At 43.6% G+C, this 14,217-nt stretch overlaps 1 protein-coding gene across 6 annotated transcripts in view; it reads right to left on the bottom strand.

Annotated features, from left to right (window-relative positions):
- The window catches only part of ACSL4 (acyl-CoA synthetase long-chain family member 4), a 33,733-nt gene extending 19,995 nt beyond the window's left edge, over positions 1-13,738 (bottom strand). For 2 of the 6 annotated variants that reach the window (XM_021405741.1, XM_021405742.1), the window contains exon 1: positions 13,594-13,737. The gene's annotated coding sequence lies outside the window, so the exon portion shown is untranslated. The other 4 variants (XM_021405743.1, XM_021405744.1, XM_021405739.1 and 1 more) reach the window with 3 other exon arrangements.

Genomic DNA, 14,217 nt, shown 5'->3' with positions numbered 1-14,217 from the left:
TCAAAAAAATTAAAATCAATTTGTAAGTGCCAATTGTCAGACATCTATTGGCAGAACTTCCAGCATCACTGTAATGGAAGCCAGACCATTACAGCTGACCTTACCCTGTATTTCCTAAATATCTAACAGTCCAGTGTGAAATCGTCTCTCCTAATCTTTACAGGATGGCAAGCAAATATTTAATGAAAAGATAAGACCTGTTTGTGTGCCCCAAAGGCAGAAAACATAAAAGGCTGAGACATGATTTCACAACTGAGAACACACTGAACTGGGAAAGTATTTCCTCTAGGCCCACCTCTGTTCCTTCTGCCTCATTAAATTCTACCCAGAACCTGCACTGTAAATACCTTAGGCTCATTCACTCCAGCGCTTCCTCCCTTACACTCCTGCACTCAGCTTGTACTGGTCATGCTGCAATCTGATCACAGCCCTCCAGCGTATGAGGTTTTGAGTACGTCCATTTTATATACTATAGTATTGTATATGCCAGCACTCAATTTAACTGAAGTTAAAGCAATTTTTTTTGTGGTAAAGGAATGGAAGGAAACCTTTTGTTTCACTGGTATTCTTGCTAAAGGAAGTGAATGTGGTGCAGCTTGCTGGTTCAAACAGTTGGTATTTCAGAAGAGGATGGAAAACAGTAAACACGCAACTGAAAAATACTGATATTACCTCAAAACTCCTCCAACACCTACAAAATATACTCTGTCTAAAGGGCACAAAAATCAAAAATGAAAATGAAAGCACACGCTCTGTACTCCTAAAGAAGCATTTCAGCCTGATTTAAACATCCCAAGGTACACTCCAAACTCATGGGGCATGATGGCAAATGCAACTCGTACTCCTGTGTTTCAGCAGCAGAGCTATGCAGCGGTAGTGTTTCACCCACTTGTAAAAACAAGCACACAGGGAGGCAAGCGGTATGACCAAGGACAAATTTCAGAGGATGTGTGGCAATGGGAGTTCTCCAAAAGCTATATAAACAGTTGATTAGAAATTGATAACCTCCTTCCTGCATGATGTAACGAGAATGCACAGAGCGGCCCGTTCCGAGTCTGTTCTTTGCTACACCACCATTTTGCAATGGAAAGCCTGTGACTTACGTGGCTCCAATGACCCAACTAGTGTGGTTTAAGTTATCTTTTGTTTTTTACCGCTTCTTTCCCAGCAGTAAATTGCTTTGCAAAAACACAAACGCTGCCCTTGAGAAATTCTATAACCCAACTCAAATAATCTAATATTTTTTATTAAAACCAGTTTTATAAATTACAAAAAAAAAAAAGTTTATCACTTGCTTCACCAAAATGAAAGTCATGGCTCCTTTGAGTACAGGCAAGTCACACTTTTGGAAAACATTCTCTTTTTTTAGGAGATCAACTGCCCTCTTCAGCTTTGTTGTATTGCCCAGCATTAGTGCTGAAGCAGGTACAAAAAGAATACTGAACATCCATACTATTCTATATAGGTCTGCATCACGGGCTGTTTGTGCAGTTGCGTAAAATACAGAACTATAAGGAAACATTTAATTCTAATTTTTATAATCAGCGTTTGTTTAGAACTCCCACGTTTAAGGGTGGTTCTAAGTGAAAATGTGATTGAAGATGCTGACTGCAGGCCAAAGAAAGACACTTGGGCTGGAAAAGGGAGAAGTAAAACAAAGCAAAAGCACAAGTGAAACTCCACGCTGCACTTGACGACATTCCCACTGTTTCTTTTGTATGGAATATGGGCATCAGAAAACTGGCACGCTGCTAAGTCAAGCTGTTTTACTTGGCATCAAAAGGGACCAGCCACACTCCTACAAGTGACTTCCTTCAGGCAGCTTCTTGAACTAAGCCGCCAGCTCCCCTCACTCAAGCAGCGAAGGGCCGGTCTGATTTTGCTTTTGTCTCCCAGTTGGCACACTCTTAACAAAGTGAGAATCCACTCAAAACCATTTTTTTAAATAAGGAAAAGTTAAGAACTCAGTTGTACCTGTATTTTCAGCACCCGTTACAAGTAATATATGGCGTTTTAAAGTCTTCAAAGTCAGATGTGTCACTCTTTTTTCTGTAATAGTAATGCACATGTGGTGGGGCGTTACTGCAGAAACACAAGTTACATTTGTACGTTCTAACTACTTTTTTTTCTAACTACTATTTTGCTTCTGACAGAAGAATCATTATTGCCATTGCTATTGCTACAGTGATTAAATATTAACGCTTGTTTCCTGGCCCCATGTTTGGTATGTTAGCAAACACCTGTGCAGCACAACCTGAAAGAAACTGCATGTGCTCCTTGTGACGATGCATTAGAAATACACCAAGTAAAGCAGTATTCACCAATGCAAAATACAGTAGGAGTACGAATCTATTACTATGTAAGAACAGACGTTAGGAGAAAGCGAGTATTGAATCTTTTTTTTTTTTTAAATAGGATTCAGCTGATACATTGATTTGACAAAAGCTTAGTAATGTGAACAGAGGCAAGCCGGTTGTCGACAGCTACTTCCTACATTTATACATTTCCTGAAACGGAGCAGCACTGCTCTATAATAACCTTTTTGTGAATGGAGCAACTCAGACATTAAAATACCAAAGTGCATGAACTCAAGCCCAGTTTGGCAGCCAAACCTGCAGCGTAAGGACAGATGACAATCCCACCTTTAATGCTCTCGTGAAGGATTCCAGTGAAGTTAACCTCCCGCACTCCACTGAAACCCATACACAGCAACGCACTACAACAGCTTCTCCTTTTTACTGTAGCTACCCTGACAGATTATATTCTTCTTTTTGAATGTCTCACCAACAGCAACTGTGGTGCAATTTAAGACAGAGGTTCTACATTTAATTTTGTATTACTTCAGGAAATCAGGCTGTATTTTATTTGCAATTTCAAGAAACACTCTCCGTGCAGATGTTCTGATACACAGATGACTGGGAGTGCACTTAAAAACACATTTAAGAAAAGTGTTCCCACCCATGGCCGCTTGAGATGGAAGCCCCTGAGGTTTCAAGCATAAGCCATCTCTATTCTGCATTTTATTCTCATTGTGCAACTAGTTAAGCTTCAGAAGAAAATGGTCTGAGAGTCACTGAACGTTAAGAGCATTGGGAGCAAGCATGTTGTAATGTTCTGCACAAGCACAGTATTCCTGTGCTTGTAAAAGTAAGAAACTATTTGTACAGCCCTAAACTAAAGGGACAGTAATACAGCCTTAGGCTTAATTTTTGAAAGAAGCAAGGGGAGGAAACTGACTCTGCTGACAGTTCTTTCAGCTTATTTTTAGGGATGTTTTTGCTCTGAAAAAGGGACAGAAAAATCCTTAATATGACACTGTGTATCACAAGAGCCATTGATGGTTAGCTACAAAAACAGAATTTTATTTGCTAACAAGTGCAGTGATAGTCAAAAAGCTAACCGTGAGAAATTTTTCCATCACAAGTAGAGTCTCTGCTCTATCCGCACTTGGACAAAGTTCACTGTTTCAGGATTTGGGTTATTTAAGCACCCATTCCCCTGTTACCATCAGTCTGCTCACTGGCACAAAAAACCACTCAGTCTCTAACGCAACTGCTCTTTGAACGTTTCTAGGTGAGCAGGCAGATAAATTCATGACAATCTGAAAAAGGAAAGTATTAAACAGTGGAAATTCTGGGCATCCCTGAGGCTATAGACATATCTAAACAGAACATTTGAGCCAAGATTTTTTCTGGGTTGGTAATGCGAGCTTTGTCAGCTGTTTGTTGGCACTCTCATTTATACAATTGCAAAATAGTACCTGCTATTTGAAAACATGGAACAGACTGATCTTGTTCTTTACATCACAGGATGCCACCAAGAACTCATTGCGATATCATTCTGAAGTGCTACATTTCACCTGAGTTATATGTACTGAGTGCCTTCAGATGTCTGAAGTGTGTAGCACGCTGTCAAACTCTGGGCCTCACAAAAAGCTTCAAAATTTACTCTTGATTGAAACCAGTACCATAATGTTAATCTTCATTTATGTTAGACTAAAGTTCCCAGGCTATTTAGTATGTTGGGTACTTTTTTTTCTGCCCAGTTTTATGAAACTATAAATTACTGGTGTTTGAAGGTTCGTAAGAAAAATATGCTCTAAAGACCAAGCTTCAGTGAAATGCTGAGAGGCCTGGACAAGTTCTCTGTTACAAACTGGAAGAGCAAGGATAATGTATAATCCACAAACAGACTGAGTACTGACAACCCCAGGATGACAAGTAATGCACTCATACAAGCTGGATGCCCTTCGTGGTGTTCTAAGGCATAATCTCTTTCTATCCATTCCAACTCCCACTTTCTCACCCTGCTATTACTACAAACAGCAACCTTAGCCTCACCATCCACTTCATAACCAAAGTGCTTCTGACCAAGTTGTTTAAACATAGTTTAAGTAATATGTATCATAGGTTTGATGCATGGCTCATAAAAATGCAAAACTATTTGCATGCTTATGGAATAAACAGAGAATCCATTTCCATCATGAAAAGTAAACACATATCCAGCTAACAACAGCACAAAAACAAGATTATCCTACATTCAAGTAGGGAACTACACTGTGTAAGGACACAGCAGGAATCAGTTGTACATGCAGCTGTCTTTAGGTAAAGTAATGTACCAAATGACAAAGCACTGGGCTACGAGGGACAGACAAACTGCTCTCTCCTCATTTCCTGCTTCTGTGTCTGGTGCAAAAGACCACAGGAGCCACAAGACAGACTCTCTTGCTTCTTTTTCCTTTTTACTCCCCCCACATTGTTGCATCGCTCGGCTGCCATTTGACATTACCACTAGCTGCAGATTTGTCTCAGCTCTCTTCTACTGTAACATTCAAAGCTGCGGAAAATATTGTAAAGCTATGCTTGACCTATGTAATATTGTGATTCTTTGAGTAGATAAGTTTGCAGAATGCAAAACAGCATCATGCTAAGAACAGAAAAGGGATCAGAGTATTTGAATATCATAAAGCCAATTTTGAGATATACACGGCTGAGGCAAATTACATAATTGGATTCACAAAAATATGACCTCGGCGTAATGGAGACTCCAACAGAGAAGTGAAAACAGGGCAATGAACTGCTGGTTCTCTGTCGGAGTCTTCACATGTGGGTTCATGGTAGCCAGCTCAACCCAAATACACTGTAATCTCACTGGGACTGTTCCCTCGGGCTGCACATTTAGCAGCAAGGCTAAAACGTCTAACTCTAAAGTCAGGTCAGTTACCTGAAGCAGCTCCTCATGCAGTCAGACAGATGTGAGTGCAAAGGAGGAAGTGGCAACCTTGGTTCAGTTCAGATGACACAGGATTACTTGCACCTTTACACTGTAGCTTTGTAAGCGAGTTAAACAAGCATAAAACAGAGCTACTGCTGAAACAAGCAGCTCTCGCCCACTTTTTGCAGTCCCACTCTGTCTGCCCCTTGCAGCAGGATGCAGAGTGCTGGCTGCAGCTCTTGTAGTCTTACTGTGTCCATGGAAGTACTGTGTTAGAGAAAAGCAACCAGATGCTGTAGTGCAATAACCAACCTACTTTAACCTTTACTATAAAAGCAACCCTTATTTCCCTCCTCCCTACTGCCAATACAAAAGCCACCAAAAAAAAACAGCAACAAAACCACCAACCACCATTTGCAAGCACAGAAATGTCTTATTAAAATCGATTACAGATTAATTTTATATACCACAAAACAACTTTAATATGCTCAATTTGTTATTTGTTTAAGGTCAGCAGTTAGCAGTCTTCCTAATCCAACATGGTTGTATGGTGCAGAAATAGCAGCTGACTACTGAGTTGAGAATTTAAGCTACAAAAAGAATGCCCTCATTCATAAGTTTTTGTGCTTTTGCTATGAACCAACATTCAGTGCACAGTGATATGCAGTTTCCAGCCCTTCCAACTTACCTAGCGTACCTGAAGCAGTGACATCCCATAGGCTGCTGAACTCTAGCTTCCTAGATAAATCACTTGTTGCAAGTAGAATATATAGTGAGTCATTTACCACTTACTTCAGGTGAACTGAAAATAACAGTATCTTTTTTTAAAAAATGACTGCATATGTAACTGCTGGGGAGGAGACAACCTGACAGATGGCTTGGGCAACGTGAAATGTTTCAGTAGATCTGAGCACCTACATCAAAATTCACTGTTTTTTTTTCAGCAAGACACTTGCACGCTCCTGTCAGCAAGTATCACAACCCCAGCTCCTCGTAACCCTACCAGCTCAACAGTGCACTGATGGCAGCGCTCATCTGGATCTGGAAGGCCTCCTTCAGATATACAAACCACCTGCCATGAAGATGTATAGAACTGTGAACTGCAGCACTGCTCAGGGTTACACCTCATGTTTTGTAGTACCTGCTCGAGTAGATCTCTAGCCTACCCTGACAGACAGTGAGCACCCTGTGTTTCCCTGAGCTGAGAGCTGGCAGCACAGAGCATTTGGAGATGAACACTCCTTGTTTGCAATCCAGTGTTGCTCTATGCACAGCTTTCTTAGTATGTTTCCTGGTTCAAGTAGTACGGTGGCTCCTAGCATACAGAAATCCAAATAACACTGTTCAGAAAATAGTACCCTATTTAGGATATTGAGTCAGACTTGTGCCCAGATAAGTAATCACTGCAGAAGCACAAAAATAAGTGATCTTCTACTTCGGGAAAGTTTGTATTTTAGCAAATACTGCCTTATATGAGGCTTGCTATTGACCCAGGTAAGCTGGATGTGGAATGAACATATTTTCTCCCTTTTCAAAACCATTGCACACCTTTATCTTTCCCTTTAAAAGATCAGCAAGAGATTAATTTTAGTTTCAAGCTCATCACATTATGCTGAACCAAGCAGCATAAGTCATATACTCCAGTGGTAGCTAATATAAGAAAACATCTAGGACAGGAATCAACAGGCGTGCCCACTTGATGCCGTGGCCTGATACAGGTCTGAGCAGGCACGCGACCCCGTGCAGTGCAGGGACGCTCTGGGCCCCAGAGCAGGCTGCACAGGAGGAGTCTGTCTATATCCAGGAGGTTTGGGGCTCCGTAGCAAGAAAATGACGAGCTGGAATATAATCACAGGAAAAGCTACTGGGTATATCAGTATTCTGTTTCTATCTGTAAAAACATTTGTACTAATGAGGTGTAATGATGGTAAGAAAAATGTGCTTGCCCAAGCAGACTTTTAGAAAAAGCCAAACACAGGTGCCAGCACGGCTCTTCCTGCGATACATAAAGATTTTCTGACAGCCGCAAAAGAAGTGCCCTAGGGCATACGTGTGCTCTGCAGAAACCATTTATTTGTTTTCTGCAGTTCCTCTCTACATTCTCTTCCAAGAGACTGAATTGGGAAATAGAATAAAAGCAGCTTATTACAACAACCAGCACTGAACAAAGAAATTCTCTTTGTGAAATTACATACTTAATTTCATACTTATAATTTATTCAGATCTTCTCTGTGCTAATATTCTTCTACTTCCATGAGCAGAACCTGTGCAAACAAAGCCTTTAGGAAGGCTTAAGGGGCAGTCACCAGGCAGGGCAGTCATTCAATTACTTGATGTGCTGCTCTCCATTTCTGACAAAGGAGGTGGGTAGAAGGTGTACAATGGGATACAGCCCTGCTGCCGAGCCCAGCTAAGAGCCTGCAAGTGAAGAAGTGCCACAGGGGATATCACTGAGAAATCACTTGCTGCTCTGGATGTTCTGTTCCTTCTGTTAAGAAAGTAAATAATTAGCTCATCAGAAAAATAGCATTAAAGGAGTGATTAACAGGATCTGTAGCTTCTTTGGCTTCTCTTCACATAGGCTGCTGTGCCTAAGATTATCTATCCCCAGCACTGGAAGCAGTTCAGAAGAATCTTATTATACTGAAGAATCTTGTTGTTTTAAGAATTCAAGTACCTGTTTCAGATTCTGGCGTGCCATTCATTCTCCATTAGGATCCTCAAGAACAGGGAGATACGCCTAGAGCTACTCCAGATAGACCTGTACAACCAGCACGGAACGGTGTGCCCTGCCACACACACTGAGTTTGGTATTAACAGCTTAACTCAGCTATCGGATGCGAGGAGCATTTCACTGGTGAAAAACTGTTCTCATGAACATGACAGTGTTTCTGAGCAGCCTTCTGAGAATGAATTCAAGAACTTCATAGTCTCCCTTGGAGAAATGCTGCTCACTGCCCAACCATTTCCCCAGCGTACCTACGTAAGGTGACCAACTTCCAACCAGCTTTCCAAAAGTGACTGGAAGGTCTTGAATTCTTCTTAAAAAGCAGAACTGAATAATGGTTAACTGCCTATCATAATTACAATGCTAGTTATTATCAAGTACAAACTACATTGCAGCTGCTAATGGAGTTTTATTCTGTACCACAGGTTCTATGGAGATGGCAGCACTGCAGACACAGCCCCCAGACACAGGACTGCGCTGCTGCACTAAGTGGCCTCACCGCTCACACGCCGTGTGCTCCTGGACTGCCACGGAAGAACATGCAGGTAGGAATCTTATTCATTAGACCACTACTACTCAAATTACTTTTCTAAAGTTGCACAACAAATGCACAGAAAAACAATTTTATAAACCAGACATCTAACTCCAGTCAGTACAGTTGAAACTGAATAGTTACACACACAGAATAACACTCAGTTAAGCCGCAGTTCAGAGTATGTCTTATATCTTATCATGTGTAGAACAGTGGTTTAAAAAGAGAAAAAAAAATTGTTTCATGCTATGTGAGTCTACTGTTGTGTCTCCTAGAATCAAAGTCACATATATTAAGAAGGGTGGCTTAAATTTAGGATGTTAAACTGTTAGGTAAGGCACCTGGCTAAGTGGAACAAGGACAGAGTATGCTGTACTAACACTGCTTTCACTTGAAAATGGGTTGCACGGTATCAAAAAGTATCTTTTGATAATAAATCACGTCTGTGGTACGTATCTAAAAAGAAATTCTGCAGAACATAACCATTAGCTGGACACTAGGATCTTATTTTTTTAATGTGTTGTCCATGCTTCTACTGGAAGCAAAACACAATGATGTAGTCTAAACATGTCAATAGCAGCTATTTATTATAAATCTGAATATATTTTGAAGAAGTCTTCTGAACACAAGCATTTTTGTGAAGTGTATTATTCACTTGCTGGCTTATTTCCTATAATAAGCAGCATTAAAAAAGAATATCTCTTCAGAATTATTACAATACTAATTTGGAAGTCTTTCATTAGTAAAGGTGTGAAGAGTACAAGTATCAGAATGTAACGTGCTATTTTAAGCTTGTCCTTGTCATGTCGACTTGTTTCTAATTTCACAGGCTAGATATTTTTTTCCACTGGTATATACATTAATATTTTAACTGCTGAACTTCATCTATGCTTACAAGCATTCCTGATCAGCAGTGAATGGCAATGAGGGCATTTTCCTCACACACAGACAAAACCAATGAGCAAAATCCATGAGACAAGTTAGAGCATCGCACACAGTACAACAGGTGCTCTGGTTTTTAACACTGAACAGCTGGTTTTGACAGGCCAATGAATTTATAATAAGAAATATAAATCTACTGCCTAACAGACAAATTACAAGCGTGCTTTGAGAAAAAGATGCTCAACCAAGGAAACAGTAACATAATGAACAGTAACATCCTGAAGGGAATCGACAGTCACTCTTGTTTCAATGTAGTGAAAGACATGGTAGTTCACTAGTTTCCCCTCCCGGTGGTGGTATTTAAGTGTCAAGAGACACAGATTTAAAGGGATTGGGCTTGGACACTCTGAAGTCTGAAATCATTGGTGGATCGCTGTACCACCACCGTGGAGATGAAGGTATCCCCCTGGAAGCCCAGTGATCTCCCAGCTCCACAACATCCAATGATTTGATATTAACTGTACTAAGATCTATCATCAGTATCTAGGATTCCTTACAAAACACTTTACTGAGGTGAAAAGTACTTCTTGATTTCAACACAAATTCTAACTCCTCATCCCTATCTGAAGCAAAAAGGGAAACAGTTTCTTATGTCCTTCACCTTACAGTGCTAACAGCCAAAAAGCAAAGCAAATGTAACACATGCTAACTTTGTGATGCCACAGCATCGTTAGCTCCACCCTAGCTCCCATCATAAGCAACTCACAAACACAAACTTGAAAAATAATCCATCAAATAATCAGCATTCTGGCAACATGCTGGCTATGTGCAAGCACTTCCCCCCTTAACTCCATACCCACAACCACATTTCCTTACACAGCTCCTCTGTTTCCATTGCCTGTGCAATCTGGTTTCCATTAAAATGGCTCAACATCCCTCACCTTACCATGTAAAATAACACTCTGGCAAACCGTACCAACACGCCTCTCTCACGCACTCCTCACCAAATTTAACCTTTGCAGAAGTTCAGGTTCAAGCCAGCACCAACTTCAGTCTTGGCTCCAGAGCTGCTATGACCTATGGCACTGAACATCCAAAGCAGCACAGCAGCCAGCAGAGTGGGAGGGTTTCCTATCTAGGGCAATAACAGCAGCACAAGGAATTGCCACCCCCATCCATTCCTAACCTCTGCATCACACACGTGGTCAGGTAAATCATGTTATGCTCATCTGGCATATGATTAAAGCTATATCTTGCAATCAATATTGCAATGAAGTATTAGGTAGAAACTGATAGCTCTAAGAAGGGAAAGGACATCTGCTGTAGCTTATTTAGGTTCTGTCCATTAGTTTTGTTGATCTTGGCTGAGCAGGTCAGTGCAGATCACATTAAGTATCTATTGTGAAAAAGAAAACTGAAACCACATCTCCCAAGCAATCCTGGCAACCAGTCAGCCCTCCTCTTTGCAATGCGAGCCTTATTCTGCATGTTTCTTTCTGTTTGGGTTCACATAAAACCTGTGAAAGCTCCTCGCAGCTCCAGCACGTCCTGACTGTCTGAGAGCCACCAGAACACAGACAGCAACCTATGAGAAAGGGCCCCAGCACCCCAGGCTTCATGGAAACCACATGGCACTGAGGAAGCAGAAGGGAGAAACCTGTCACACCACTTCAAGTGTGTCAGTTTCAGTGTGACACAAGTTAGCCTGGGAGCAAGTGGCCACAGAAGTAATTAGTGCTGTGCTCAGCTTTCATTTTTATGTGCCTGCCTACAGAGTTCAAGATTTTGAGGAAACATGCAGCTACTGCTGCCAGTGAATTACGGACAACCCTAGCTTCCTTTTCCCCCTCAAATGGAAAAACAAGGAAAAACAATAACAAAGCATTAATAATTCCTGTCTGTGGTAAAGCACATTCTACCAAAAAAGGAGATGTCCGCAGATGGCCCTGTTCAGGGGAGTTGGACCAGATGACCTTTAGAGGCCTCTTCCAACTGAAATGATGCTATGAAATGCTCCCTTTTAAATTTCCCCTTAGGACCTGCCCATTTCCCTGGGGCCTTCCAGAAGGGAAGGTGACAGAGCAGCTCTGTTACAGGGAGAGGAGGTGCGAGGTGACTGAAACAAAGACAGCTTCAGCAGTCATTCCCTAGCTGCTGTAAGATACAGGGAAATTCAGTAGTGCATCTTCCTTTAAAAGGGTGTTCTCTGGACATCGTACCATCCAAGTAACAACCCAATACGTGAATGGATGGAAGAAAATTGTAAATTTAGGGAGAGGAAAACTTCCCTTTCTCCTGAAAACATTCATGTCCTGAAGCACAGTGACCACACACTTATTGCGTAGTTCCCTTAATTATTAACTCCAACTCTTTTTAGCTTAAGTAATTTCTTATTGAAAACATTTTTCTTACCAGCAAGCACTCACTTATTGTTCACGCTGAGTGCAATTTGGTCACAATAACTACCTTTTTATTAATGATTAACTTCAATAGATTGCGCGTGTTTATTTGGCCTATACTACTGTTTAAATATTTTACCTGGCTATCAGTTTCATTTCAAGCAGTGCAGCAGGGTGCATCTGTTTTACCAGGTGCGTATCCTGACATCACTCGAAATATATTTGTATCTAATGACTGGCCTCAGTTCCGGAGCTATCTAGAAGGGCTGAAGCATAACCTCCTTGTTAGAAAGGGGGAGCACAGGTTGTTTATTGTGCTGAGAACTGATAGCCCTGGTCAGCGTTGGATCGCACACAATGGGCAGCGCTGTCATTTGCTTGCACAGTGCGCGCTGTGTACACTGCTACTGATAACGTAAGGGAAGTTTCCGTGCGATGCAAATCCCTCAGTGCCCAGCATACATGAACCCTGCCACAGGATTCACCCTGTGCTGGCGGGGAGGAAACCTGTCTCATCCGTTTAAGTTTTAAATAATGGCGTAGTTTAAGACCATGATGAAGTGAAACTGTCAAATACAAAGAAATGAGAAGGATGTTAAAAACGTGTTTTTACTAAAATAACTTTGATGTGGGAATAATTAAGGCTTTTGTAGCGTTGTATTAAATGCAAACTTCAGACCCAAAGATGAAGATCAGAAAGAAAAAAACAAAACAAAGCCAGTCTTTTTTCCCGAAAGTAGGGAGCTCTGTTAACGACGGCTGGTTTTTGTTCGTGAGGAAGTAGCGGCTTGGGGATCTGCTTGCTTACAAATTAAGATTTTTCACATGCTAGAAGAAAAAATAATCCATGCTTGTAATTACTGCAGTTAGCAAAAGATGACAAATCCTAACAACTCAAGTGCAGAACCAAAAATATAAAGACTATACATTTCTAACTGCTCCTTGCAGCTTTATTTGCCCATTTCGGCACTGGGAATTGGCAGGGCTAAAAACACAAGTGTGCCTTTAATATTAAATGACAAAGCATGCCATACTTGCATTTTTATGCTATAACAGTCCAAAAGGAAAAAGAAAAAAAGAAATCAAAATTATGACAGATGATATCTTTAGCCTGGCGATCACTGTTTGCAACCATCAGGTTCTTCACGCAGTTCTTAACGCACACCGAGCTTCTCTGCACCCCACGCTACGGGCACCGAGCAAACCCCCGGGGCACGCGGAGGATTTCAGGCTCAGCCCCGAGCACTGAGAGAACAGAAACCCGCAGCCGCCTTCTTGCTGTCCTTCAGCAGATGCTCTCACGCCATGAAACAGAACACGCGCTGTGCGCAGCCACGAATCACGTTTCCCCGGGCTCCTGCGCGAGCTACATCAGCATCAGACCACATCCTGAGCCGGCCCCTTTTCTGCATCGACGAGGGGGGGCGAGGGAGAGGATAACGCCGCCGCCGCCGGCCTCGGGCTGGCCCGCAGCCCCGGCCCTTCCAGGACAGCCCCGCAGGGAAAACAGGGACACGACGCCGCGAAGGGCCGCCCGCGCCCCGCGCTTCTCTCCGCAGCTCCCGCCGCGCCCTGACCCCGCATAACCCCCGCCTGCCCTCAGCTGACCCGTCCGCCCCCGCCCAGGGCCGCGGTCCCACCCCCGGCGCGGAGGCGGCGGGCAGCGCCAGCCCCGAGCCCCAGCGCCCCGGGCTCCAGCGCCGCGCTCAGCCGCGCAGCCCGAGATCTCAGCGCGCAGCCCTGTGCCCCTCACCTCGTCCCCCCGGGGCAGCGGGCAGGGAGCGGCCCGGCCTCGGCCCCGCCGGCCGTTACGCTTCGCCGCAGCCGCGTGCGCTCACCTTAGCTCAGCTCAGCCCACCCGGCTTCGGCCCCGCGCTGCTAGCGGAGAGCGGCTCGGCCGGCTGCTAAAATGGCTGAGGGCGGGAGGGAGGGGAGAAGGCTCGGCGAGGGGAAGCGGGAGGAGGAGCGAGCCCCCGCGCCGCCGTGCAGCCCTCCTCCTGCTGACGCGCCCGGAGGAAGGGGGCGGGCGCGAGTCGAGGTCCCCGCGTGTGTGAGGCGAGGGCGGAGCGCTCGGGTTCTTCACCCCGCCGAAATTTGGGGCTTGGAGACCGGCAGGCTGAGCCCAGGGCCCTGCGGGCACTTGCTCAGTGCGAGAAAAAGGTTTCACCCGCAGCTCTGACAGAGCGACTAGGATGACTCGCAGCGCAGTTCGCAAAGCCAAAGGCCACAAATATCCCCGTGATTCATGCAGAAGTTTGCCAGATGGCCATACGTGTCTGAGGCTTCCACACACAAAATAACGCTGTCAAGGAGACGCAGAGCCACATCTCAAAGTGTTAAGAAGGGAAAACATGTCGTGCTCTCATCAGAAGTCCGGCACGGTCCTCCCCCACCCCATATGGAGTGGGACGGGATGTGTGAAATGGGGATGGAAAAGCTGGCAGTGGCTGTATTTGGTAACA

This window comes from Numida meleagris, chromosome 8 (genome assembly GCF_002078875.1).
Source record: "Numida meleagris isolate 19003 breed g44 Domestic line chromosome 8, NumMel1.0, whole genome shotgun sequence".
Classification (NCBI taxonomy): Eukaryota; Metazoa; Chordata; class Aves; order Galliformes; family Numididae; genus Numida; species Numida meleagris.
The sequence above is the reverse complement of the archived record's forward strand: the minus strand, read 5'-3'. Positions and strand labels throughout refer to the sequence as shown.